This window comes from Schistocerca gregaria, chromosome 9 (genome assembly GCF_023897955.1).
Source record: "Schistocerca gregaria isolate iqSchGreg1 chromosome 9, iqSchGreg1.2, whole genome shotgun sequence".
NCBI classification, from domain to species: domain Eukaryota; kingdom Metazoa; phylum Arthropoda; class Insecta; order Orthoptera; family Acrididae; genus Schistocerca; species Schistocerca gregaria.
Genome location: NC_064928.1, coordinates 196,851,515 through 196,878,410, shown reverse-complemented (window position 1 = coordinate 196,878,410; position 26,896 = coordinate 196,851,515). Strand labels below are relative to the sequence as shown.

General features: G+C 40.7%; 1 protein-coding gene across 1 annotated transcript in view; it reads left to right on the top strand.

Moving 5' to 3' along the window:
* The window catches only part of LOC126291989 (serine/threonine-protein kinase PAK mbt-like), a 97,118-nt gene that overhangs the window by 5,934 nt on the left and 64,288 nt on the right, over positions 1 to 26,896 (top strand). The gene's annotated exons all lie outside the window — the stretch shown is intronic.

Sequence of the window (26,896 nt, the reverse complement as noted above, 5' to 3'; positions counted from 1 at the left end):
AAACTACAAAGTGAACTGGAACACTGGTAAGACACTAGACTCGTTTTAAGGTGGATGGCAGTTCAAATCCCCGCCCAGCCATCCATATTTAAGGTTTGTGTAATTTCCTTAAATCACGTAATGTCAGTGCTGGGATGGTTCCTTTCTACATCTACATACATACATACTCTGCAAGCCACCACACAGTACATGGTGGAGGGTATCCTGTACCACTACTTATCAAATCCCTCGCTGTTCCACTCTCAGATAGACTATAGGAAAAATCACCGTTTATATGCCTCCTTACAAGCTCTCATTTCTTGTATCTTACTTCCATGGGCTTTATGTGAAATGAAAGTTAATGGGAGTAGAGTCGTTTTGCAGTCAGCTTCAAATGCCAGTACTCTAAATAGTGTCCCTCGAAAAGAACATCGCCTTCCCTCCAGGAAGCATCCCCATAATAATTTTTTGTTGTTTGACCTACTGATAACAAATCTAGTAGCCCGCCTCTGAATTTCTTTGATGTCTTCCTTTAATGTGACCAGCTGCGGATCCCAAAAACTCAACCAGTACTCAAGAATAGGTCACTCTAATCTCCTATATGTGATCCCCTTTATAGATGAACCCCATTTTCCTAAAGTCAACCATTCATCTTTCCTACTACACTCCTTACATGCTTGTTCCATTTGTTAACACTTTGCAACATTATGTCCAGATATTTAAACAGTGCGATTGTATCAAGCAGTACACTGATAATGTTTTGTTCAAACATTATGGGTTTGTTTTTCCTTCTCGTCTGCATATACTTAGGCTTTTCTACATTTACAGCTAACTGCCATTCAACTCATCAACTATAAATTTTGGTAATTCATCTTACATCCTCATATAGTTACTCAATGATGATACCTTCCTGTACACCACAGTATCTTCAGCAAACTGCCACAGATTGCTTGCTACCCTTTCTGCCAGATCATCAATAATAGTATCACTATCAAACTTCCATGAGGCAGTCCTGATGATACCCTTGTCTCTGATGAACACTCGTCATTCAGGACAACATGTTGGGTCTTATTATGTAAGAAGTAACTCTCACATGTCTAGGAACCTATTCCATATGCTCATAATTTTGTTAGTAGTTCGCAATGGGCTACTGTATCAAATGACTTTTGGAAGTGTAGAAATGGAATCTGGCTCATCCGTTGTTTTTGTTGTCGTTGTTGTGGTCTTCAGTCCTGAGACTGGTTTGATGCAGCTCTCCATGCTACTCTATCCTGTGCAAGCTTGTTCATCTCCCAGTACCTACTGCAACCTGCATCCTTCTGAATCTGCTTAGTGTATTCATCTCTTTGTCTCCCTCTATGATTTTTACCCTTCACACAGCCCTCCAATGCTAAATTTGTGATCACTTGATGCCTCAGAACATGTCCTTCCAATCGATCCCTTCTTCTAGTCAAGTTGTGCCACAAACTCCTCTTCTCCCCAGTTCTCTTCAATACCTCCTCATTAGTTATGGGATCTACCCATCTAATCTTCAGCATTCTTCTGTAGCACAAAATTTCAAAAACTTCTATTCTCTTCTTGTCCAAACTATTTATCGTCCATGTTTCACTTCCATACATGGCTACACTCCATACAAATGCTTTCAGAAACGACTTCCTGACGCATGATGTTTACTCAATGTTAACAAATTTCTCTTCTTGCCATTGCCAGTCTACATTTTATATCCTCTCTACTTCGACCATCATCAGTTATTTTGCTTCCCAAATAGCAAGACTCCTTTACTACTTTAAGTGTCTCATTTCCTAATGTAATTCCCCCAGCATCACCTGACTTAATTCGACTACATTTCATTACCCTTGTTTTTCTTTTATTGATGTTCATCTTATATCCTCCTTTCAAGTCACTGTTTATTCCGTTCAAGTGCTCTTCCAAGTCTTTTGCTGTCTCTGACAGAATTACAATGTCATCGGCAAACCTCAAAGATTTTATTTCTTCTCCATGGATTTTAATACTTCTCTTTTGTTTCTTTTATAGCTTGCTCAGTATACAGATTGAATAACATCAGGGAGAGGCTACTACCCTGTCTCACTCCCTTCCCAACCACTGGTTTCTGCAAAAATTGTAAATAGCCTTTTGCTCCCTGTATTTTACCCATGCCACCTTCAGAATTTGAAAGAGAGTATTCCAGTCAACACCGTCAAAAGCTTTCTCTAAGTCTACAAATGCTAGTAACATAGGTTTTCCTTTCCTTAATCTATCTTCTAAGATAAGCCCTAGGGTTAGTATTGTCCCACGTGTTCCAATATTTGTATGGAATACAAACTGACCTTCCCCGAGGTCAGCTTCTACCAGTTTTTCCATTCATCTGTAAAGAATTTGCGTTCGTATTTTGCAGCCAAGACGTATTAAACTGATAGTTCGGTAATGTTCATATCTGTCAACACCTGCTTTCTTTGGGATTGGAATTATTATATTCTTCTTGAAGTCTGAGGGAATTTTGCCTGTCTCATACATCTTCCTCACCAGAAGGTAGAGTTTTGACAGGACTGGCTCTCTCAAGACTGTCAGTAGTTCTAATGGAATGTTGTCTACTCCCAGGACCTGGTTTTGACTTAGGTCTTTCAGTGCTCTGTCAAACTCTTCACGCAGTATCATATCTCCCATTTCATCTTCATCTACATCCTCTTCCATTTCCATAATATTGTCCTCAAGTACATCACCCTTGTATAGACCCTCTGTATACTCCTTCCACCTTTCTGCCTTCCCTTCTTTGCTTAGAACTGGGTTTCCATCTGAGCTCTTGATTTTCATACAAGTGGTTCTCTTTTCTCCAAAGGTCTCTTTAATTTTCTTGTAGGCAGTATCTATCTTACCCCTAGTGAGATAAGCCTCTGCATCCTTACATTTGTCCTCTAGTCATCCCGGCTTAGCCATTTTGCACTTCCTGTTGATCTAATTTTTGAGACGTTTGTATTCCTTTTTGCCTGCTTCGTATACTGCATTTTTATATTTTCTCGTTTCATCAATTAAATTCAATATTTCTTCTGTTACCCAAGGATTTCTACTAGCCCTCATATTTTTACCTACTTGATCCTCTGCTGCCTTCACTACTTGATCCCTCAAAGCTACCCATACTTCTTCTACTATATTTCTTTCCCCCATTCCTGTCAATTGTTCCCTTACGTTCTTCCTCAAACTCTGTACAACCTCTGATTTTGTCAGTTTATCTCCTTAAATTCCCACCTTTTTGCAGTTTCTTCAGTTTTAATCTACAGTTCATAACCAATAGATTGTGGTCAGAGTCCACAACTGCCACTGGAAATGTCTTACAGTTTAAAACCTGGTTCCTAAATCTCTGTTTTACCATTATATAATCTGTCTGAAACCTTCTAGTATCTCCAGGGTTCTTCCATGTATACAACCTTCTTTCACGATTCTTGAACCAAGTGTTAGCTATGATTAAGTTATGCTCCATGCAAAATTCTACCAGGCATCTTCCTCTTTCATTTCTTATCCCCAATCCATATTCACGTACTACGTTTCCTTCTCTTTCTTTCCCCTTTATCGAATTTCAGTTACCCACGACTATTGAATTTTCATCTCCCTTCACTATCTGAATAATTTCTTTTATCTCATCATACATTTCATCAATTTCTTCGTCATCTGCAGAACTAGTTGGCATATAAACTTGTACTACTGTTGGGGGGTGGGCTTCGTGTCTATCTTTGTCACAATAATGCGTCCACTATGCCGTTTGTGGTAGCTCACCCGCACTCATATTTTTTTATTCATTATTAAACCTACTCCTGCATTACCCCTATTTGATTTTGTATTTATAACCCTGTATTCACCTGACCAAAAGCATTATTCCGCCTGCCACCGAACTTCACTAATTCCCACTCTATCTAACTTTAACTTATGCATTTCTCTTTTTAAATTTTCTAACCTACCTGCCCTACTAAGGGATCTGACATTCCACACTTCGATCCGTAGAACGCCAGTTTTCTTTCTCCTGATAACGACGGCCTCTTGAGTAGTCCCCACCCAGAGATCCGAATAGGGGACTATTGTACCTCTGGAATATTTTACCCAAGAGGACACCATCATCATTTAACCATACAGTAAAGCTGCATGCCCTCGGGAAAAATTACGGGCTTTCAGCCGTTCGCAGTACCTTCACAGCAAGGCCGTTTTGGTTAGTGTTACAAGGCCAGATCAGTCAATCATCCAGACTGTTGCTCCTGCAACTACTGATAAGGCTGCTGCCCCTCTTCAGGAACCACACATTTGTCTGGCCCCTCGACAGATACCCTTCATTGTGGTTGCACCTACGGTATGGCTATCTTTATCGCTGAGGCACGCAAGCCTCCCCACCAACGGCAAGGTCCATGGTTCATGGGGGGGGGGGGGGGGGGGGGGGCATCCTCATCCGTAGTTCACAGTAAATCATCTGATAAAAAGGCAAGTTGAGTTTGTTAGGGTACAGCAAATTTCCTTCCTTATATCTCCGTAACTTGAGCTTGAGTTCCCCAGAGTACTTGTCACTCTTTGGCGGGTCATGCTTGGCTACCACGGGACCCCAGCCTTTGCAGCATTTTTCCCCCTCCGTGCTGCGTGTCTGTCCTCTTGCTATTCTTTCTCCCTTCCCTTGGGGAACATGTCTGTAGCGTTACTGAGAATGTTCTGCATTGTCGGTCACTGACGTAAGAACAGTCTCACCATTGTTTTTTGCTCCCTTTTCCTTTCTTTGTTTCTCCTCTCCTCTTGTTCCTCCGCTTCGGCATTTGAGATTCCTCTTTTTTCTCCTTCCTCCCTGAGCACTCCTGAAGGCTGCTCCATGTGTCTGACACATAACAGGTGTGAACAATCATCTAAGGACGGTGCACATCCTTGTGGAGGGGGCTCCCAGTTGGAAGGAGCACGCCATCGGAGATGCTGGCAATCACTGCAGATTTTCTCTCAATGAGTCAATCATCTTCGCAATCAATTTCTACAAAACATAAACGTGATTTGAATATCCTTCCCACTGCACTACAGTTCCTTTTGGTCTCACCTACTGCAGACGGTCAGTCCTTGCCCACGGTAAATCTGTTTATTGTTCAGAAAGGTGTTGATGCAATTGCCAGTACTGTGAAATCCCGCTCTCATTCGTGGAATGGCACTTTGCTTTTGGAGATTACTACTTATTCTCAAGACCAACAACTGCTCAGTGCCTTGATTCTCCACGGCTACCCTGTTTGTGTCGAGGCCAATGTAACTTTTAATTCTTCCCGTGGTGTAATTTGCGCTAGGCTGCTCGACGGTCTAACCGAGGCTGAAATCCAGTGTTACCTCTCTGATCAGGGTGTCATAGCCATCCATTGTGTAATGAAAAAGGTAGATTCCTCCTTAGTATCCACCTGCACTCTTTTTTTCTCACCGTTTATAGAGTGATGCTTCTGTTCAAGATAAGAGTGGGCTATGAACTTAATACAGTCCGGCTGTACATTCCGAACTGGATACACTGGTACCAGTGTCGTCGTTTCAACCACACTAGAATGTCTTGTTGACATCCATCCAAATGTGTAACCTGTGGTAGGGATGCACACCTATAGTTCTGTTCTTGTTACTCCTCACTCCATGAAGGACATGGCCACACAGAAACGCGACCTCCAATTCAGCTCTGAGGTTGTGAAATCGCCCAGTCTCAAGATAGTATCACCATCCCCCACCAAGCCATCAAACTCTCGCGTCAGGGGACGAAGCCACCAGCTACACAACCGATAGGCCGGAAAGGACAGAAGGAGTACTCCTGTGAAGACATCCTCCATCCCTCCAGCCAAACACCACCCGAGTCTTCCTGTAACGAGAAGGTCTTAAAGAAGCCCACCCAAGGCAAACAGTCTTCTCCTTTGTCGACTCAAAGATTCTCTTCCTCGGTGTTGCCACCTGATACCTTAGCCTGCCCGGCCTCTGTGTCACCAGTGCGTGCCACCAACTGTTTTTCAGCGTTGGACTTCACAGACCGACTGCACAAGCAGGCCAATGCTTCTGTGGACGCCACGGAGCAGGATCCTTCTGCTTCTGTGCCCTGTAATAGTGACTCTTCACAGGCTTCTCATTTGGAGGCCACTGAGGTGACACCCGTACATCTCTCCTATGGAAATTCATGGTTTTGGTCCCACAATGCGGATTTTTGGCTGCTTTTATCATCACAGTGTCCCCTTGTACTCTTGACTTCAGGAAATGAAATTGCGCCCTTATGACCACTTTGAGCTTTCGCATTTCTTACCAGTTCGTTTTGATTTTCCCCCTGAGGTCGGCATTCCATCTCATGGGGACATCATGCTGTCCATAAGGGATGACATTCATAGCCAATCCACCTCTCTGAATACCCATGTTCAAGCTATTGCAGTTTGCCTTTTCCTTCCCCACCTGACTTTTTCCCTCTGTACCATTTATGTACCTCCATCATTCGATGTCACCAGGGCAGACTTCCTTCAGCTTATTGGGCAGCTACCTCCCACATTTTTGTTACTCGGTGACTTTAATGCGCATCATCCGCTTTGGGGTTCTTCCAGGATGTGTCAGAGAGGTGCCCTCTTGACTGACTATTGGGAAAAATAGGACGAATGTTGAGGAAACACCGAGTAGGAACTGTCTTTTGTCCACCAAATAAAACACGAGTATTATTGGGAAGTGTCAAAGACAATCTCGGTTTGCGGAAGGCTGGCATGTACCAGATTCTGTGTCAGTGTGGGAAGACTTATGTTGGAGAGACAGTGCATACCATCGAAGATCATTGCAGAGAACATCAGAGGCACACTCGACTTAGGTACCCCGAGAAGTCGGTGGTCGCAGGCCACTGTTTGTCCGAAAATCACGAAATGGACTACCAACATACCAGGGTCCTTGCACAGACATCTAAATACTGGAACAGCGTCATTAGAGAGGCTATCGAAACTTGTACCAGGGACGGACTCATCAACCGAGATTGCGGCTACAACCTCAGCAGGGCATGGGAACCAGCATTGAGTCTAATTAAAAAGATGCTCAATAAAGGAAACAAATCGGCGACTTTGGCATACAAGGCAGTTACACTGATGCCACAACCGACACCGACACCAGCGTCTTACCGGCCACTGACGCGTGGGTGTGGACTGCAGAGAGAACACCTTGCGAGGGAAGGGGATTTAAGATGGCCTCCCACCCTCACGAGCTCAGTTCATCAGCGCACCTGACAATGGCAAAATGTCTGATCGCCGAAATATTTACTGTATGATCAAGCACTTTCTGCTTAAGACATATAGCCGCATCTGGGCAGAGGGCACATTTCCCGGATGCTGGCGTGAAACCACCGTCATACCCAAACCTAAATCCGATAAGGACAAAAACCTTCCTTCTAGCTTCTGCCCATCTCTCTTACCAGCTGCATTTGCAAGGTGATGGAACATATGATTCATGCCCAGCTGGTATGGTGACTTGAGTCTCACAATTTACTGACAAATGCACAGTGTGGATTTCGAACGCAGCATTCTGCAGTTGACCATCTCATTACTTTGTCCTCACATGTCATGAATCTCAGACTGTGTCTGTGTTTTTTGATTTGGAGAAGGCCTAAGACACTTATTGGAGAACTGATATCCTCCATACTCTTAAGACGTGGGGCTTTCATTGCTGCCTGCCCTGTTGCCTTCAGGAATTTTTGAAAGGCAGAGTTTTCAGGGTGCGTGTGGGTTCTGACTTGTTGGACACCATTGTCCAGGGAAACGGTGTGCCTCATGGTTCTGTCAGGAGCATCATCCTCTTTGCTGTTGCCATTAACTCAATAATGGCTTGTCTACCACCTGGCATCTCCGGATCCCTTTTTGTTGATAATTTTGCCATCTATTGCAGTTCTTCACGGACCTTTCTCACTCAGCGGCGTCTTCAGTGATGTGTTGTTTGTCTTTTCTCTTGGAGTGTTGACAGTGGCTTTTGTTTTTCCATTTACAAAACTGTCTGTATGAATTTCTGGTGGCGCAAATGGTTTCTCCCACCATCTATACATCTTGGGTGTGTTGCCCTTCCATTAGTTGAAACTATGAAATTCCTGGGGCTCATGCTCAATAGGAAACACTCTTGGTCCTCCCAGTGTCTTACCTGGCAGACCTCTGTACATCTGTACATGATTCTTCAATGTCTTATGTGTCCTCAATGGTACTTGCTGGGGTGTTGATCTAACCACCCTTGCCGCGCGGGATTAGCTGAGCAGTCTAAGGTGCTGCAGTCATGGACTGCGCGGCTGGTCCCGGCAGAGGTTCGAGTCCTCCCTCAGGCATGGGCGTGTTTTTTTTTGTCTTTAGGATAATTTAGGTTAAATAGTGTGTAAGCTTAGGGACTGATGACCTTAGCAGTTAAGTCCCATAAGATGTCACACACATTTGACCATAACCACCCTCCTCTGTTTGTACCAGTCACTTGTCTGTCTGAAACTTGACTATGGGTACTTTTGTTTATGCATCTACACGTCCATCCCTCTTATGCCGTCTCAACATTATCCACCATCGTGGCATCCGATTGGTCACTGGTGCCTTTTACACTAGCCCGGTTGAGTGTCTGTATATTTTAACTGCTGGACTACCAGTGTTCTACCACCGTGACTTTCTCCTCAGCAGGTATGTATGCCGTTTGTCAGCCATGCATACCCTCTCATCCTATGCCTCCTTCTTCGATGATTCCTTTGATCACCAGTATGAGGCATGTTCCTCTTCTCTGTTACCTCCTGGAGTCCACTTTCGGCACTTGCTACAGCGGCTGAACTTCACACTACCTGCAACTTTCTCGGTAGGTGTGAACCCTTTTCCACTGTGGCTTCGTGAAGCAGCCTGTGTTAACTTTGGCCTTCATTTGATTCCTAAGGACACTACTCTAGCCTCGCTCAATTGCCTTCAGTTTTATGACTTTCGCGTGAAACTTTGCAATAGTGCCTTTGTATACACTGATGGCTCTCGGGCTGACTGTGAGGTTGGATGTGCCTTCGTCATTGGCACATGTGTCTTTCGATATCAGCTTCTGGCACACTGCTCAGTATTTACAGCCAAGCTCTTCGTCCTGTATCAGAATATGGAGTACATCTGGTAACACAGGCCTTTCAATGTGTCCTCTGCTCAGGCTCCCATAGTGCAGTGGGTCCAGGAAAACTGTTACTTGCTCACTATTGGTGGAGCCAGTGTGATGTTTCTGTGGGTTCCTGGTCATGTTGGTCTGCCAGGAAATGAGGCTGCTGCCAAGCACCTCAGCGCTCTAGTTCCTATATTCCCTCCGATGATCTGTGTGTTGCCGTTTGTCAGGAGGGGGTGTCCCTTTGGCATTGCCTATGGTCCACCCTTCGCGGGAATGAGCTCTGGCTTATTAAGCCTCTTCCAGTGGCTTGTATGATCTTTTCTTGGCTTTCCCACTGGGAGGAGGTCATTTTAACTAGGCTGCATATTGGGCACTGCCTTTTTAGCCATTTTCATTTGATAAGTGGCACTAACTCACCACTTTGTACACATTGTGTCCAAGTTTTAACTGTCTGCTACTTTCTGACAGAATACCCATTTTTGAACCGTATATGTTCCCACTTGGGTTTGCCGTCTGAGTCATCAACCATTTTAGCAAATGACGTGCAGGCTGTCGAACGCGTTTTACTATTTTATCCGCTAAAGCAGTATGGTGAAGGCCATTTAAGTTTTAGTTTTGGACCTCCATTTTTGTATGTTGTCATTTTTAGCCCTTTCTCCGGGCGCGTATGACCGCACTTATTTTTTGCGCCCTAAAGCAAAACAAAACAAAACAAAACTGAGCTTGAGTTTCTTCTCTAATGACCTCATCATCAATGGGCTAACTAACCTTTATTTTTCTTTTTTATATGTAAACTTCTAATCACAAAAACTATATGACTTAGTCTAAAACAAAATACATGAACAGGCAGCCACCTACAATTCAAATGTAGTGTTGAGCCGCAGAAACATGCTGCAATCGGATCACAGTTGTTCAAACAACTTATGGGTACGCAGCCGGGTCACATTTTCAACAACCATCAATATTTAAACAGCTGTACACCCTATATTTTTTAAGGCATATATGCAATGAGAGCACACTGTGCAAGGAAATCTAAAACCTAAGTATGCAGGGCATATGCTGAAAAAGAGCACGCATACAGTGTAAACACTAATGCTACAACATAACCAAAGATTCACTTTGTAGTAAGTACCAGAAACTATTTATATGTGGTGACTTCAATATAAATTTTGTATATGATGGTGCAAGAAAAAGGATGTTGGTAGATCTCCTAAATTCATATGATCTGATTCATACAGTGTTTTTTCCAACTAGGGTGCAGGAGAGCGGTAGCACAGCCATAGACAATATTTTTATTCATTCTTCATTACTAGATGGTCATTCTGTTATAAAATCTGAATGGCCTTTCAGACCATACTGCACAAATTTTAATACCAAAAGGCTTTTGTACTCAAACCAAGGTCATATTTAATTACAGAGTATGTAGGAAAGTTAATCCAACAGCAATACAGAGTTTTTTAAACCTTGTCAAGGAACAAGAGTGGCAGGATGTTTATAGTGTCGATAACATCAGTGATAAATACAATTCTTTCCTTAACACATTCCTCATGCTCTTTGAGAGTTGCTTTCCATTAGAACATTCTAAACGGGGTACTAACAGTAATGGGCAGTCCGGGTGGCTGACTAGTGGGATAAGGATATCATGTAGAACGAAACGGGAATTACATCACAATGTTAGAAGTAATCACAATCAAGCTACAGTAGCCCATTACAATCAGTTTTGTAAGGTTCTTAAAAATGTTATCAGGAAGGCAAAGAGTATGTGGTATGCAAATAAAATAGCCAATTCGCAGGATAAAATTGAAACCATATGGTCAGCAGCACAAGGTCGATGATGTAATGTCAGTTCGCAGTAAAAATATTTCTGTTACTTATAAATCAGATATATGTACAGAATTTAACAATCATTTTCTGAACATTTCTGGTGAATTAAATAAAAATTTAGTTTCCACAGGAAATCTTATAACTTTCTTTGCAAATGCCTTTTTGATATTGATGTCCGAAATACTCGTCTGTAATACAGACGAGGGGGGGATCGAGTCCATAATTAAATCACTGAAGACCAAAGACTCTCATGGTTATGATGGAGTGTCTAACAGAATATTAAGTATTGTGCTGCACATGTTAGCCCTGTATTTAGCCATATTTGTAATTTTTTCTTTAGGAATGGTCAGTTTCCTGAGCGATTAAAGTACTCAGTAGTAAAGCTGCTTCATAAAAAGGGAGAAAGGGGTAACGTAGATAATTTTAGACCTATTTCTGTGCCATCAGTGTTTGCAAAAGTTATTGAAAAGGCTATGTATGTAAGGATAATTGATCATTTTGTATCACACGATTTGCTATCAGATGTACAGTTCGGCTTTGTGAGGTACTGGATGGGTTAAACAAAAGGTTTCAAACGCTTGGAATATATTTTGATTTAACTAAGGCATTTGATTGTATTGATCACAAAATATTACTCCAGAAGTTGGACCATTATAGAATACGGGGAGTAGCTCACAATTGGTTCACCTCTTACTTTAACAACAGGCAGCAAAAGGTCATTATTCACAATGTTGATAATAGCTGTGATGTGAGGTCTGAGTGGGGTACTGTCAAGTGGGTGGGTGCCCCAGGGATCAGTGTTGGGGCCACTCATGTTCCTTATTTATATAAATGAAATGCCCTCTAGTATTATGGGTAACTCTAAAATGTTTCTGTTTGCTGATGATACCAGCTTGGTAGTAAAGGATGTTGTGTGCAACATTGGTTCGGTTTCAAATAGTGCAATACATGACCTCAGTTCATGGCTTGTAGAAAATAAACTAACACTACATTACAGTAAGAGTAAGTTTTTACAGTTTCTAACACGCAATCCAACAAAACCTGACATTTTAATTTCACAGAATGGGCATATGATTAGTGAAACTGAACAGTTCAAATTTCTAGGTGTTCAGACAGATGGTAAGCTCTGTGGAAAGCCCACGTTCAGAATCTTGTTCAAAGACTTAATACTACCATTTTTGCTATTCGAATGGTATCTGATGTGAGTGATCATTGAACATGAAAATTAGTCTACATTGCTTATTTTCATTCGCTATTGTCATATGGTATTATATTTTGGGGTAACTCTTCCCATTCTAAAAGAATAGTTTTGGCTCAGAAATGGGCGGTTCGGGCAATAAGTGGTGTTACTTCACAAACCTCTTGTCGACCTCTGTTCACAAGTCTGGGTATTTTGACATTGGACTCTCTATACGTATCTCCCTTACTGTCATTTCTTGTTACCAATATTACTTTATTCCCAACAATAAGCAATTTTCACTTGGTTAATACTTGGCAGAAACCAAACCTGCATTTGTATTGGACTTTCTTAACTCTTGTGCAAAAAGGTATGCAGTTTACTGCTGCATCCATTTTCAATAAACTGCCACTCCAATTCAAAAATTTTAGCAGTAATCCACTCACTTTCCAATCAAAACTGAAGAGTTTCCTCATGGACCACTCCTTTTATTCTGTCGAGAAGTTCCTTGAAAAATTAAGCTGATTTTTATTGTATTGCTGATAGCGTTTACTTAAACTTATGGACTGTCTTTTTTAAGGTTCATGAACATATCTTTTTAACTGTTATTATGTTTATGTTTTTGTTTCACATACTGACGCGTTCCATGACCTTGTGGATTTGCTTCTCAATTTGGTCCTATGGAACTTGACAAGTAAATAAAATGACCGTCAGAAGTTACCGACAGTGAATATTAATTACCAGTGAATGAAGAAACGTTAGCTCTGTTCTTCTGTTTGACAAGGGAGAGAGCAGGAGTCCATGCAGAATTTAAGCAAAAACCTCCATCCCTAGTATAAGGTCATTTGCTAATTTAATATCCACTGTCTCTGTAATAACACAATCCCAATAACTGAAAGTGCATGCCAGAATATCCCTGTTATTAAATTCCTTATGATGACTGATGCCAGGGCAAAGTTCTGTAGTAGCAGATATGTTTGGCTGTTGTAATTGTATGTGACACATGTGGTCAATACACTGGTACCCCATAGTCCTCATGGTCCAACAAATGTGTGTCATTATATTGGGTGACTGTTCTTGGAATGTGCACTCTCAAATTGTTATTGGTAAACCACACTGTAATGCAAACACCTCTCCTGTAGGGTCTGCCACTTGAGTTGGCCCAGTGCATCTGTGACGCTTTCACACTCCCTGAATGAAACTATAATGAAACATGCTGCTATTCCTTGTGTATTCTGTATTTTCTCATCAGTCCTATCTGGTACAGATCCCAAACTGATGAGCAATATGAAGTATTCATTGGACAAGGATTTTGTAAGCTTTCTCCATGTGGATGACTGATACATTCTGAGGAATCTTATATGGGTGTCATTCTGGCATCTGACTTAACTGTGATTAGTGTTATGTTGTCATACCACTGTAAATTGGTCTGTACCTATATTCCTAGTTATTTAAAGGATGAAACTCCTTGCAGTGATTGTTCCGTGGTCTTGCAACCTTACGGTAATGGGTCTTTCTACATGTTTATGTGCAATATGTTGCATTTGTTTATGTAGAGGGTCAACTTCCATTGAACCAGTTTGTATTTAGAGCAGTCGAAGATGCTGACGGGATGGGAAATAAGATATTACAAAAAGAGTGAAAAGTAGTCTAGTTTATTTTTGATACAGTAAATAAGATTTGCAGAAGTACAGGAAAGTGCACATTCAGTGTGTATTAACAGGTTTTGCTTTTGACAGTGACATGAGGACTTTCAATGCAAAAATAATTTGAAAATTAAATGCTGCTCAATGAGCAGTGATATACATATGTTTAGGAAATTAATAGAAGTTACTGCAAAATAGGTCATGGAAGAGACTGGAGTGGAAGGTGCATGTATGACAGCAATGAAAATGAAATTTAGATAGGCTGGACATGTAACAAGGCAAGTGGAAGGTGAATGGACCAAGGAAGTAGACTATCTGGTTAAAAGTGTCCAGACACCCCTCTGTATTACGTCAGTGCATAAGATCGTAGCATTTTTGTTTTGCATGTTGGTATTCCAATTGCTTTGAGTTTATTTATCAATTGTCATTTTTTATTTGTAGCTCACTTTTGCTGTTTGAGTTTGGATATTGTAATTTTTGCCATTTGGAGATAGGGAGTGGAGGTGTGAAAACTAGAAAATGGAATGCCAAATGTATTTCTGATGTATTCTCGCATTTAAGTTCAGCAAAGGAATGACAGTAGCAGATGTAACCAGAAATATTTGCGCTGTTTATGAGGATAATGTCATTGGACAGAGCATGGCAAGAAAATGGTTTTCTTGTTTTAAGGAGGATTGTTTTAATGTTAGATACTCCACATTCAGGAAGACCTTTGGAGTTTGATGAAGAGTGTTTAAATGCATGAATCCACAATGATTCATGTCAGTGTACTTGATAACAGACAGATGTTATTAACTGTGATCATTCCACCATTGTCTGACATTTACAAGCAGTGGCAAAGGTTCAGAAATCAGAAGTGATGCTAATGCATGTTAACGCCCGCTTGCATTCTGTTAGATGAACAAAAAACACTTTATTTGGATTTGGAAGTCATTCAGTACCCACCTTATTCACCTGATCTTGCACCCTTGTAGATTTTCACCTCTTCTCCTGTCTGTTAAACAACCTTCAAGGAACTTCCTTTCCAGATGAAAATCCACTCCCAATATGGCTTGACGAATTCTTTGCCTAAAACCACAATTTTTAGTCATGAAGGGTAAAAGTTGTCCCAGCAGTGCCAAACTGTTGTGCATAGTGAAGGGAAATACATTATTGACGACTAAAGTATGTGTTATTTGTATCTGTTGTGTTTATTAAACTTATGGAAAAATGCTGCGAACTTACGCACTGACCTAGTATTAGGGTATTAACTGCTAGATGTCAAGAGAATAGATCTACCAATATTAGAAGGAAGTGAGGAGTATCATGTTGTCCGTAGAGAATCGGTAACAGCAGAGTGGGTCAGTCAGGAGAACTCGGTGACCACAACTGGGGATTAGTCATTGGATCTGCTTGAGTAGCAAATCCACCAGGGATATTTCAACCCTTCTAAAGTCAAGTTGACAGTTTGCTGGCATAGATGTAGATTAAATGATAATTAATTGAAACCCTCAGCTTCCGACAGGTGTTGGTGACATGCCTTGATGAGGACAGCTGAAAATGTGCGCTCTGACCGGGACTCGAACCCGGGATCTCGTGCTTACATAGCAGATGCTCTATCCATCTGAGCCACTGAGGACACAGATGAGTAGCGTGGCTGCAGGGACTTACCCCTTGTACTCTTCCCGTGAACCCCACATTCACAACTGTCCACAATCTACATATGTAATGTTCCTAATAGATACTTTGCCCATCCACTCATTGCTCACGCCCACTAAGGTGATGATTCCCGTAAGAGTTCGGGCAACCAGTGCACATTCGCACAGGTGAAGGTCAATGGCTGGGTAGTATCGCTTCTCTGCTTTTGGCAAGATCAGTGTGTAGTATTTTGGTATGGATAAGGGAAAGGGTACAATTTATTTATTTTCTATAATAATGGGTGATATCATTGATGACTTTAATTTTTTAATGTTGGCACTAGCTTTCACCCAGACTGGCACAGATTCAGATTCATTTATTTTACGATGATTCCTAGTCCTGAGAACCAACGGCATCATAGAAAAGTAATACGATGTACCCATATCTCTATTTTAGACCTCTGCGATGTGAAATGTCTGATGAGTAATAATGTCACAGGTGTTAAAATTTTCTACCCCTGCAACTTTATCGACTTTAGGGCCATGAATGAGAGCTATGGTTACCTACCCATTACCTTGCTGCATGCTATCGTTGTTGCTAAGGGTAAAGTTAAGAACTCCACCACAGGACACTGATAGACCATGCAGAATGATTTGTGCACCTACATTGTTCTGGGTATTAACAGAAATATTGTCTATTGCTTTATACACTGTAAGACGAGTACGCCTTCTCCTCCTATAATATGGTGGCATCTTCTGTGTTAAATGGCTACCTGGCAATTGACCTTCGTCTGTGCAAATGCGCACAGGTTGCCCGAACTCTTATGGGAATCATCACCTTGGTGGGCTCGAGTAACGAGTGGATGGGCAAAGTATCTATTAGGAATATTATGTATGTAGATTGCGGACAGTTGGGAATGTGAGTTTCACAGGAAGCGTGCAAAGGATAAGTCCCTGCAGTTGCGCTATTCATCTGTGTTCTCGATGGCTCAGATGGATAGAGCATCTGCCATGTAAGCAGGAGATCTCAGGTCCGAGTCCCAATTGGGGCTCACATTTTCAGCTGTCCCCATCAAGGTATGTCAACAATACCTGTCGGCGGCTGAGGATTTTACCCTTAGCAACGACGATAGCATTTACTCTAGAGAAGCTGCACGGCCATCAATGGTATCTGTTCTTTTGAGAACAGTTACTATATTCATATATAGATGTAGATGTCATTGTGAAGTGTAACCCTGAAGGAACAGTCACAGATAAACCCAGGCCAGGTAGACCTCATACGACGACGGACAGGGACCATCGAGAATTGGAGAGGGCAGTTGTAAGAAATCACATGAAACCAATAGAATGAATCACTTGTGAATTCCAAAGTGCTACCAACACTGTGCTTAGGAAGATCAAAGGAATGGGGTACAACCATTGAACAGTTTCTCATAAACCACTCCTCTCTATAGTCAGTGCCATGCAGTGCTTGAAGTAGCGTAAAGAGCAGTGCCAGTGCACAATGGATGACTGGAAACGAGAAATTTGTAGTAGTGACTCATATTATAGCCTGTGGGAATCTGATGGAAGGGTTTGGGTTTGGTGAATGCCTGGAGAATGTTATCTACCTTCATGTGTAGTGTCAGTAGTGAACTAGGGGGGAGGTGGAGTTACAGTGTGAGGCTGTTGTTTGTAGTTAGGCTGTGATCTCCTTATAGCACTTAAGGAAATGCTAAATGCTAAACGATATGGACACCTTTTTGACATTGTGTACTGTGTACAGTAGAGGAATAATTTGGAGACCATGATTGTAACATTCCTGAAGTGGGTTGGTGTGCCCTGAGCCCCAACCTGAATGATTTAGAACATCACCCTTGCAGTGTCCAGCATCACTACCTTCTCCAGTTTCAGCTCTTTAGGAAGAATGGGCTGGAATTCCTCTACAGATGCAATGGTTGGCTCACTGGACTTGGATTCGGGTAAAATATGGCTCCAACACACATCCAGCCATCCCGAATTGGTTTTCCCGTCATTTCCCTGAATTGCTGAAGACAAATGCTGGGATGGTTCCTTCGAAAGGGCACAACTGCTTTCCTTCACCATCCTTCTCTAATCCAAATTTGTGCTTCCTCTATAATGACCTCATTGTCAATGGGATGTTAAACACTTATCTCCTCCTCTGACATTTGGATATCTCATTCAGCACAGCCCCAGAAGATTTCAAGCTGTCATAAAGATGAAATGGTGGACACACTCCATATTAATGTGCACTGGTAGGAGTCTGGATACTTTTGATCTGGTACTGTATTTGTTCAATCCCAAGACATAAAAAACAGGTATTATGGCCTAATAATAACATAAAATATGTGGATGTGATATATATTTGTATAGCTTAGGTTAGATTAAGCTGGGAACACATGGAAAAATCTAGATTCCTTCATTCAGTGGTGGTGGTGGTGGTGGTGGTGGTGGTGGTGGTAGTGGTAGTGATTGTTGTTGAGGTTGTGATATGTTTAAATGATGATTAAAGGATTAGAAGAAAGAATCACCACCAAAATTGTCTACTGAAGTTAAATGTTACACAGAAACAAAGAGAAAACTATTACCTGGTGTGGTATTTACATCTCAGATCTAGTGCCTCAGGGAGGGTGCTCGCTTTTAACTTCCAGGATTTGATATCTGCCATGTGATGTCCAAGATGTATTTCCCATCTGAGCACCAGTGGAAGCAGATTGGCACGTTATCAGTATGTGTTTTACTCACTGAGTCAGGGATAAAAAAAAAAAAATTGGTTGATCAGACTGCTTAGGACAGGAGTGGGCAACAGGTGGCTTGTGGGCAAAATTTGGCCCATGATCAGTTTCAGTCAGACCTGCAGAAGAAATTCATGGGAGAGCGAGACGCTTGCATTGTACTCTGCTTGTGACATATTTCTGCATACTGGTGATTCAGACTTTAAAACTTTTTAAAATGAACGAAGAATTGATGGCTTAATTCGTTTAGTATTGCAGAAACAGCCCATGTACATGTGGTCAGTCATTAAGAGTATTTTTGCACATATATTTAATACATGCTTACTAATAGTGTTTGTGGATATTAACACACTAAATTTTAAGTAGCTCCAATGACCTGCCCATGGCTGAAAATTGCTAACTTACTCCAAATTGCTTGTTGAATGGGACTGCCTGATACAGTGCCATATTTTGTTTTTCTGCTCTTTCTCCTGTTAACAACAGTAAATAATTGTAGTCCATTGCGAATGTATTAGAATGCGGAAACTGTTGAAACTGAAGGTGATTTATGATGAATTAGTTGCAAGCAGTAGCTTGTATAAGCATTTATTTTTCCAAGATGACATTTCAGGATGCTTGGCACCCTATCTTCGAATGTTTACATTTATTTACTTGTTGTGAACATTGTTTATTTACTAACAGCATTCTAGAATTTTGCAATGGAAGTTTTTATACACAGCTGTTGTTAATTGCCAAAAGGAAAAAAAAAAATAATGTTTACAACACTTAATAAATGTAAACATCTGAAGAAGGGGGTAACACGAGTTTACTCTCAAAAGTATGAGTTTCGAGGCATAATTTGCAAGCATGTTTTGATGGGAAAGAAGTGCCATTCATAACAGTATGTTACTCAACAAACATTAATGTTACAGGCACTATAGTTTTGAATTTTTGTGCTAGGAGTGCTCCTGTTGTGTCATGTGATGAGCTGGTTCATGAGCTTAAGGAAGCATATGAATGAGGCCCTAGAAGGCCTCTGATTTGATTTGCTTTGCTTTGCTTTGGCCATGCAGGAGAGGGGGTAAATGAAATGTCGTGTGGCTAGGGCCTCCCGTCGGGTAGACCGTTCGCCTGGCGCAGGTCTTTCGATTTGACGCCACTTCGGCGACCTGTGCGTCGATGGGGATGAAATGATGATGATTAGGACAACACAACACTCAGTCCCTGAGTGGAGAAAATCTCCTACCCAGCCGGGAATCGAACCCGGGCCCTTAGGATTGACAGTCTGTCACGCTGACCACTCAACTACCGGGGGTGGACAGGAGAGGGGGTGAATTGTTTGCATTTTCTGTAGTGAGAGTGCATTGTCAGTGGAATACCAACACTGCAAGGAATAATTGCTATAGAGCTACAGAGTGCTATATGGTTAGATGCTCTAGATGAATGCCAACTGAGACATTTTGTGGTGGTTGGGTGATGTGCCGTTGTATAACACTCCGTGACTTAGGTGGATGAGTGATTACAGTAATGTACATATGTAGTGGTACAGCCCATTCCTTGAATGAGAGGTATCACTTCCTTAAATACATATGTCAAAGAAGATATGTTTATGACTGGGAGTAGTCAATAAGTGGTGAGCACCCCACTGTTGGGAGCTGTTTTAAATCGTAGGTGCTGATACCAGTGCTAACGATCCAGTGACAGAAAAAAGTGGGTAGCAGTCAGAAGATCCTACCTGCTGAGGTGGAGACTGGAGTTCCATGGAGCGGGTGGTGCAGAAGAAAGAGCCCCCGTGAAATCTAAGAACACGAAGTTTCAAAGATGATAAATGTACTGTAATGGTTAATTACTAACTTGAATATCAGAACTGTTATGTACTTAGTACAGAGAGGCAGTATATGAATTAGTAGCTGTCCTCCTTTATCACATATTGAGTTGTAATTTTGAAGATAATATAAGAAGATGAATTGATTCTCACTTCTTATAAATGTGGTGGAGTGAATGAGAACAAGAAGTTAATTTTCAGCAGCATTATCTGCAGCCTGTATTCATGTGAAAACTTACAATGTGTTAGGCCTCAAACAACTGCTAGGAAAGGAGAAAAAGTGCTTATTTTAAGTGACACTCATGGCAGAAACTGTGGGAGTATACTACAGTTCAAATTAGGTTAAAAGTTCAGCCAAATTAACTGATAACTTCTCTGTTAACGATATGTGAATTGTTATTGGTGGCACAAATGATACTGAAAAATGTATGGAAGAATTTTGGAAGAACATGATAGATTCCTTGGAATATATATGTAAAGTGATGCATGAAACGAACGTAAAAATTCATCCAATACCGCTTAGACATGACGCACAGGGTCTAAATGAAAAAATCACATCTGTAAATCACATTATGTTAGAAAAAAATCAACACTGCCACAGGTGTATGTACGAAGAGATTATCTGTGAATTTCGAAATTGAACGTCTGAAAAGAAATGAATATACAACTCATCGTTTGCATCTAAACAAACAAGGAAAGATTCACATTTGTAATAGGCTTGCTTCTTTCATACACATGGTGAAAACTGAAAAACGAAGTACCAGTATAGGGAAAACTCATATGCAAATGGACAATCAGATAAAAAGTGCCAGTTTTGAAGTGAAAGTGCCACCCATGAAAAAACAGACAGTTATGGAGCAATATATGACAAAAAACCTCAAAGAAAGTCACAACAACACACTTAAAAGGTTAAATTTCAAGCCATCAAATGCAGCAGCAAGGCAGTCATTAATGGACAGATGGGTGATAAAGGACAAAAGAAGTGGAAATCGGGAACATTTTAACAGGAGAAAGGCAGGAACCCACATATAGCGAACCAGCAAACCATATGTCAAACACCATGTATGCCAGCCCTGCAAAACATTAGGATTTTTCCCCACTAAGTACACTAGCTCAAATTGTGAGATAAGTGGTCCAGTGAGAAGTGATTTACTCCCTACACCTAATTTTAAATTACTCCATCAAAATGTTCAATCACTCTTGAATAAACTAAATGAAATAGAAATAATGTTAAATGACCTAAGTGATATTTCTGTACTACACTTTACAGAACACTGGCTCAAACAAGATATATTACAGCAAACATACATTCCTCTGTTCGAACTTGCAGGCATGTTTTGTAGGAAATTATCAACTCATGGGGGTACCTGTGTATATGTTAGAGAAAATATTGAATTCAATAGTGTAACTATTTAACACTATAAACTGTCCTGTGAAAAAGATATAGAACACTCTATAGGTGAATTACCAAGGCAAAAAATACCGAGCGAGGTGGCACAGTGGTTAGACAATGGACTCTCATGCAGGAGGACGATGGTTCAATCCCGCTTCCGGCCATCCTGATTTAGGTTTTCCGTGATGTCCCTAAATCACTCCAGGCAAATGCCGGGATGGTTCCTCTGAAAGGGCACGGCCGACTTCCTTCCCTAATTCGATGAGACTGATGACCTCGCTGTCTGGTCTCCTTCCCCAAACAAACCAACCAACCAAGGCAAAATACAGTTATTGTTTGTGTAAACAGGTCACCAGATGGAGGCAGAAAAGTGTTTTACAATCCTATGGACTAACTCTCAGAAGAAATTCACTCTCTGGGTGAGGTGAGGGGGGGGGGGGGGGGGGAGAGCTTTAATAGTGATTTCTAGAAATTAAATAAATTCAGAGATGACATTATAAATCTACTACAATCGTTCAACATCAGTGGAACTGTAACTGAACCAACTTGAGAAACACCAACCTCTGCATTTATCATTGATCAGATCTTTATAATTACGTGCAAATATACCTATAACAAACAAGTTGTAAACACAGGTTTTAGTGATCACAATGCTTAAGTTCTTGAAATGAATATTTCAGGGCACTCAGTTCCCCATATAATACAAAACACAATAAGGAATTTCAAAAAAAAAAAAAAAAAAAAAAAAGGGTGGAATAGTTTTGTTCTCTCCTAAAGGGTATAAGTTGTAAAGATGTATACGACTTGTAACAATACCAATAAGAAATATGATATGGCTGCATTCAAACTTTTTTTTAAAATGACTTTTCCCAAGAAAATAACTACATTTAACTCTACTTGGAAAGCAAACAAGTGGATTACAAAAGGGATGAGGATATCATGTCAAAATAAAAGGAGATTGTAAGATTAATCCAAGCATAATAATAATAATCCTTACTTTATTACATATTTCAAAAGATACATAAGAATACTAACAAGAGTTATTTCAAAAGCAAAAAAACTAGAAAATGACAAAATATTGTGTAATTTCAAGAATAAAACTAAAGCACCCTGGCAAATTATAAGGAAAAAAATGGGCACCAGGGCAGTTATTCACAGTAATGTAGAGCTGATTATGAATAAAAATAAACTAACTGACCCCAAACATGTGGCTAGTGCTTCAGCAATTATTATTTCTCTCATATAGCATGCCATGGCAAACAGCCAGCCAGTAACTCAGATCAAAAAATTCATTCAAACACATTATTCATGTATCCAGCAACTCCTGAGGAACTGTAAGAATCCTAAAAGAATTACCTAATAAATTTCAGTGGGTGTTGATGAGATACCAGATGCTATTATCAAAGCTAACACAACATTTATTGTGGAACCGCTAACAGACATAGTAAAGTCATCCTTTGAGAGTGGTGTGTTTCCAAATAATCCAGAAACTGCAAAAGTAACACCTTTGCATAAGAAGGGTGCAAAAAGTGATATTACTAATTATAGGCCAGTTTCAGTATTGTCAGGATTCAGCAAAATTATGGAAAAAAGGTTCCTTAAAGGATTAAGTCTTCTTAAATAAAGAGAAGCTGATAAGTGACTCCCAACATTGGTTCAGAGCTGGAAAGTCAACTCAGACAGCAAATTTTGCCTTCTTAAATAAAATATTAAAAGCAGTGGATGATAAGCAACATGTATCTGGGATATTTCTGAATGCAAGTAAAGCCTTTGATGTTATTGGTCATGGCATTCTCTTACGTAAATTAAGTAATTGTGGAATTAGAGGCTAGTCTGAAAGGTGGCTTCAGTCATACCTCAGTAATCATCAGCAGATCACAGAAATAAAACACAAAGACACTGAAACAAAAAAGTGGGAGGTGCACCTAAACAAGTTAAATAAGAGACCGAATTCACCAGCATATGCTGTTAGGATCCCCACTCAGAATACAAACTGCTCATTAGTACTGACAATGTACCATTATAGTATACAGTCAATACGTATGTACTGAATAAATTTTTGGGGGGAATTTCACAAATTCTACAAAATCATTTAAAATACAGAAAAAGGTTATCAGGGTGATAAAAACAAATTAAAGGCAAGGAATCCTGTAGAATCCCATTTACACCTCTCAAAATATAGCCTCTGCCTTGCTTGTATGTAAATGGAATACTAATTTTCACAAAAGGGAGCATTTAAAAAAAGGAAAATCTCTTCAGACACAAGTATGATATACACATGTATGAAACAAGCAGATGATGAACCTACGTATGAACACAGTAAATACAAACTTATGCAAAAGAGGAGTGTATCATACTGAAGCTACCTTATACAACCATTTGCCTTGTTACCTAAAATGCATACGAACATTAAATGCATTTAAAATAAAGTTAAAACAGTTCTTGCATGACCATTGCTTCTATTCTTTGTCTGAATTTATGGAGCATCATAATTTGTAAACCTCATTTGCCAAATTTTACTAATTGTCAATTTATAATATAGTTTATGCTGTGCTTCTCATGTTCATCGCACTTAATAACTGCTATTATCACATATAGAAGCAACGTACTACACCAAACTACATTATTATGCATTTTGATTTTGTCAACAATGTAGTCAAAATGACTACTGTATGGTAAATTAACTAGGTTTACCACCTTCCTATATCACATGTACCAACTGTGTACTAAAATGACTCTTGGACAAATAAAGAAGAATAAACAAGGTGAAGTCTGAACCAGGTTGGAGAAAGAAGGCATACGGATTAAGGGCACTGACTAACTGGACCCTGATTAATAATACTTAATGGGAAGCAGGTATTCAGTAAGAAGCAATCATTGTACAAGAAGGAGTGTTTAGGTGGCAACTTATTTTATTGTTTTGTGCTTGTGGTAAAGTATAACAAACCATCACACAGTCCAAGCCAATCTGAAACACTTCATGTACCTAAACAGTTCAGTGAACCATGCTTTGTTTGGGGGCCTGAAGCAAAAGAGAGGACCATTTCCGATAAGAACACTTACCCTCTACTGCTTTATGTTGGTGGTATTTCACTTTCCTGTAGCCAATCTGAAGCTAGTTTGATACACAACAATAGGCAAAACAACAGGCATGGAATTTTTAGTATGAAAATGCGAAGTTTTGTTGTTATTCACGGTTATCTGTACTTCTTGATTTATGTCGTGATTACTTTGGAACATGAGGTTGTGTAGCTACAGTCCACATATGATGTATGAGGCTCTTATGCTGCATGCTGCTGTTTTTGTTGCTTGTAAGTGTTCAGGTGATAGTGTACGGCAGCCGGTGAGAATTGCTGAATGGCATGATTTGGGAGAAGATGTGATGTGATTACATTGGTTTTCGATATGGAGAATGAGGAGAAAAGTAGATGTGCTGAGGGGCTGTCCTGCAGAGTAACCCAAGGTACAGGTTAGGTTGGAATGTGTGAATTAATTTGGTTGAGTTGGCAAAGCCAACTATTGTGGCTGGGGAAAAAAAAACTGTGCATGCTGACGGATTGACCAGTAATGTAGCGCTTGGCCAAGGACAGTTTGGAATGTGACAGTTTGCTTGTAAGTTGGTGAAAGCAATGAATCTGAGCACAAAAATAAGATTGTCATATTATATCAACATATAAGGTAGCTCAAGATACACATTCATCATATAACCTACTTGTATGTCTTATTTATGAGTTTGCTGAAAATAGTGACAGTTTACGCAATAGAACAAGCTACCAGGTACATTTCCAGAATGAGATTTTGACTCTGCAGCAGAGTGTACACTGATATGAAACTTCCTGGCAGATTAAAACTGTGTGCTGGACTGAGACTCGAAATCAGGACCTTTGCTTTTCGCGGGCAACTGCTCTACTGACTGAGCTACCCAAGCACAACTCACGACCCATCCTCACAGCTTCAATTCTGCCAGTACCTCGTCTCCTACCTTCTAAACTTCACAGAAGCTCTTCTACAAACCTTGCAGAACTAGCACTCCTGGAAGAAAGGATATTGCGGATACATGACTTAGCCACAGCGTGGGGAATGTTTCCAGAATGAGATTTTCACTCTGCAGCGGAGTGTGTGCTGATATGAAACTTCCTGACAGATTAAAACTGTGTGCCGAACCGAGACTCAAACTCGGGAGGTCCTGAGCTCGAGTCCTGGTCCGCCACACAGTTTTAATCTGCCAGGAAATTTCATACCAGGTACATTTATTTGTACAACTTTGGAAATTATGAGCGAGCATGTTGATTATCTGCTGACAACTGATTTATGATTCATCGTGTTCACTTCTCATCATTCATCACGCAAACAGTGAACAACTGCAGCATCCAACAGAATAGCTGGGTGTACTGTAAGTCCACTTTTATTGATTGTATAAATTCCAACAGGTTTTACAGTTATGCCCTAGGCTTTGAGAATTACAGGGCTACTGGACCTCCCAAGGCATTGGGACAGGAAAAGTTAGCGGATACTGCCATTACCAAAGCACTGTGTTTGAACCACTGACCAGTTGATAACCCCCCCCCCCCCCCCCCCCTCTCTCTCTCTCTCTCTCTCTCTCTCTGAGGAAGATCATTGTGCAAAAGCTTAGCAGTTGTTTCTGTTTATATTGCTGTCAATTGCTCAGAGCTTCACCTATTTGATGAGTGCTTACCTTTTGTCTCTTTCGAATTTGTGGTTAAGTTGATTTTGTGTTTTTACTACACAGTGTTATTCAAACTTTCGCTGATAGCATGTGGTGAGAGCATACAGCTATGAAGTCAGGAACAGGAGTGCTATCATAAGCTTAGTGTCAGATCAGTGGAGGAAAGCTCTGAGGAACTTCATTCTGTAACAGAAGTTTAGGCAAAAACAGGGTTTCTAGTATAGGTCAGACATCAAGCTCAGTGAGTAGGTACATAGTACCTATGGGTTGTTACTAGGGGTGTTGCATATGACACCTGGTTGTTTATGCCAGTGAGTCGATCACAACCAACTGCATCTCACAGGTTGGCAAAGGGGCTGTATTAGTACATGAGAGGTTAGCTTATGTTATCACTACAAAAGTAGCCATGCTTTAAAAGCTCCATGGCAACTGACGAAGGTTCCAATATGTCCCTTTCTAAATGTAAGGTTTGTTAATGGTGTTACTGGGACATGAGACATTGCTATCATATCATCGCTACAAAACACATCTGCCTACCATTCTCTCATTGGTTGCTTAAATTGAGCTATTCCTTATTGCTAACAATAAATTAACTGCTCATCCCACTGATCTTTTGCTATATAACTTGCTTTTTGCCAGTTGTCTTAAAATTTGTTTTTCCAAAAATTATCTGATGTCCAACTCGCACCTCTCCCTCTACCTGTCGCGCATTCCCAGATAGAACAGCTCACAGATTGTGTCAGCATTGTGAACCTGTGAAGCAAATGAATACTGTCTGCATCCAGACTGATGAATATTCATCGATACTAAGTGTTTTAAAAATTGGCTCAACATTATTGAAATTGGAATGTTGCTTATTGAGGACACCTAGGCTCTTCCATTGGGTCCAATGTTCCTGCTTCACGGGAGGAATAGGTATTGGTGTGTCTGGAAAAAAATGTCAGACCTAAT